Genomic DNA, 3,302 nt, shown 5'->3' with positions numbered 1-3,302 from the left:
TCATGGCATTTTGTTATGTTTAGGTACCCTCAACCTATATGAAGTAAAATTCAGATGTATAAATGTTTACCTTCTAAGCATTCATACTTATCACATGGTGATTTCTTCATTTCCTGACTGTAATATATTACAGACCTGCTTCAGCTATAAAATACCATTTATTTCTAACGCTGACTAGAGACACTGCATTCACTAGGAAAGCGCATAGCAAATGGATTATTTTCCAATGTTATTAATTTCTTGAGAAATGTAAGTTTCATGTTAAATGTAATATAACAGTGAAATGGAATAAACTACAAGATTACAAATTGTTTACTTATTCCTTTTTTACTGAAATTACTGGGGGAAGAATAGTAAACATATATATCAGTGCGTGAATACTGAATATAATGAAAAACTCTGCTTTACTTATCATATGATTACATGACAAACACATTTTGGACCATAATGTCAATGTTTGACGTAGGTTTTGTCTCTGCACTACTTGGGAAACAACATAATTGTGGATGGTTAGTTGCCACAAGCAGTGCATGGGGAACATTTTCAAATATCTGAATACTTGGCATTAATTCCTATTAATCAGCAGTATAAAACATTCAGAGCTTGATTATGACTACATTTTTGTGCCACGGTAATCATATAAAATGAATCGATATTATAATCAACAGCTATGGCTCCCTTGCTTCGTGACCTTGCCTGACAATTGTGGTGCTTACATCTTATTTCACCATGCTTCATCACATTACGTCACATCTGTGCTCTATACTCGAGTTTTGACTCTCCACCATCACCAACCTGCATTGTTTTTGGTTAATAGGTGGTTTGACACTTAACTACTGTAAAGGTTTCAGATGTCGCCACAAAATAAAGTTCTGCTACATCGTCTCATATTACAGACAAGTGAACCGACAAGGCAATGTTTTCTTTATTTTGTTATTATGTCGTAATGTTTTGTCGACTGTGTGCTATACAGCTGCCCAAGGAAATGGAGTCAGTTGGTGGGAACCAAGGCAGTATTATGGTGGACGGGTAGTGTGCGGGGAGGGCAGGAGGAACCTCCTTGTTGCAGCTCAACTTAATTTTTTAGAAGCTGCATATCTGTTTTAGCATGTAGTAATATATCATAATTTTCATTATCCCTTTCCATCTCCATTGTTTGTAAAGAAAAAAGCCAAGATCAGGATAAGCTACACAATAACATGACTGCAGCATACAACTCGCCCACTACCGCTCCACCCCCTCCCTCCCCAGTACCCCCAACCCCCACTGACACTGTTCCCAGATATGCGTGAGTCTCCCTGCAGCTTCGACAAACCTGGTCGCACATTTACGGGGTTCGAAAAAAGGACAGGACTTTTGTGGGTGAGTGTACCTTTTATAGGCCCTCTCCTTGTTGTGGACAGCATTAGAACAAGCGTGATTAAACCAAGGCTTTCTTGCATTAGTCAAAGGATATAAGAAGAGAATGTATGTTTCCATGCCTGAGAGAATAACCTCCGTAATGCACAAGGCACACTGAGATGGCTCCCGGCCACAGAAGCAATAATCACTCCAAGGATAATCAAAGAAGTACTGCCTGAGGGCCTTCCAATCAGCAGCTCCAAAGTGCCAGAGTCGACGTTTCTTTGGAGGGTCCACAGGCCGTACTGGAGCGATAGGACAGGTTAAGGTGATAAGGTTGTGATTGGAGGAGCCCAATGGAGAGGAAAGATGAACAGTGGCAAAAGGATTAGTTGTAAGGAAGGGGTCAAGTATGTTGGAACTCTCTCCAAGGTGGTCTGGGATACGGGTAGGGTGCTGTACAAGCTGCTCTAGGTCATTCAGGATAGAAAAGATGTAGGCTTGTTCACCAGGTGGATCAGTGAAAGGAGAGGAGAGCCAAAGGTGATGGTGAACATTGAAATCTCCTGGAATGGAGATTTCAGAGAAAGGAGAAATGGATAGAATGTGTTCCATCAAAGAAGTAATATAGTCGAAGAATTTTTCAAAGTCAGTAGAATTGGGAGATAAGTAAACAATGCAGATATATTTAGTCAGAGAATGACAGGAAAGCAAAAGCCAGAGTGTAGAGAATTCAAAAGATTCAAGTTCAAGAACACGAGAGCAATGTAAGTTGTTGCGTACATATAAACAACAGTCACCTTTGGCTTTGAAATGAATATAGAGAAAGTAGGAGGTTACAGAAAAGAGTTTTCTATCAGTTGCCTCAGACGGCTGAGTCTTAGTTAAAAAGAGAAGGTGAGGTTTAGAGGAGGAGAGGTGGTGCTCAACAGAGAGCAAGTTAGAGGAAAGACCGTTAATGTTGCAGAAATGAAGATGAAATGAGTCAGACAGTGGTTCCACGCCGCTCGCTGAGTCGTCACCGGGAGAGAGGAGGATGGTGGAGGCATTTATGGTCTCCTCCCCTGGGGACTCTGAGGCTAGGTAATTAGTCGCCATTTTTCTTTTCGAGTTTTGAAAAGGAAGTGTAGTGTGTACTGTGCATGTAGATTGGAGTTGACAGTTAGAGAAACTTGTATTGGAGAGCATGCTGGCCTACTCTCTATGTTACTGAAACACTGAAAAAGTTCAGCAAAGGGGGATGGTCAGGATCTAGTCCCGAGGACTGATGAAACGGAAGCTCCAGCCCTCCCTGTCATCAGCTTTTCATCCACCTTGGGAGTACTGCCTTGCTCGACTGGTGCTACAGTCTACTCCTATCAAAAGTATTCCCTCATCGACCGTGACAGGACTCGAACCTGCAATCTTCGGATCCGAAGTCCGACGCCTTATCCATTAGGCCACACGGTCCTGATGCACGAAGGATCAGTTAAATGTCATTTATTCTCTTAGTGATGTGCTTCCTCAGTTTACAGCATATCATGGTGTGAATCATGGTGTGTGTGGTGGTAGTGGCAGGGGTGTGTGGTAGTGGTAGTGCTGTATGGTGGTGGTAGTGGTGTGTGGTGGTGTGTGGTGGTGGTAGTGGTGTGTGGTGGTGTGTGGTGGTGGTAGTGGTGTGTGGTGTTGGCAGTGCTGTGTAGTGATTGTAATGGTATGTAGTGGTGGCAGTGGTGTGGTGTGATGGTAGCAGTAATGTACGATGATGGCAGTGGTGTGTGGTGGTGGCAGTGGAATGTGGTGGTTTCAGTGGTGCGTGGTGGTGGCAGTGGTTTGTGTTGGTGGCAGCGGTGTGTGGTGGTGGCAGTGATGTGTGATGGTAGCACTGGTGTGTGGTTGTGGCACTGGTGTGTAGTGGTGGCAGTGGCATGTATTGGTGGCAGTGGTTTGTGGTGGTTTCAGTGGTGTGTGTTGGTGGCAGT

At 43.4% G+C, this 3,302-nt stretch overlaps 1 non-coding gene across 1 annotated transcript; it reads right to left on the bottom strand.

Annotated features, from left to right (window-relative positions):
* Positions 1–2,717: 2,717 nt before the first annotated feature.
* Positions 2,718–2,790, bottom strand: TRNAR-UCG (transfer RNA arginine (anticodon UCG)). The gene has a single exon. It is a non-coding gene; the product is annotated as a tRNA-Arg (tRNA).
* Positions 2,791–3,302: the final 512 nt, after the last annotated feature.

Source organism: Coenobita brevimanus, chromosome 33 (genome assembly GCF_032717465.1).
Source record: "Coenobita brevimanus isolate Jiangsu-jjx chromosome 33, ASM3271746v2, whole genome shotgun sequence".
NCBI lineage: Eukaryota > Metazoa > Arthropoda > Malacostraca > Decapoda > Coenobitidae > Coenobita > Coenobita brevimanus.
The sequence above is the reverse complement of the archived record's forward strand: the minus strand, read 5'-3'. Positions and strand labels throughout refer to the sequence as shown.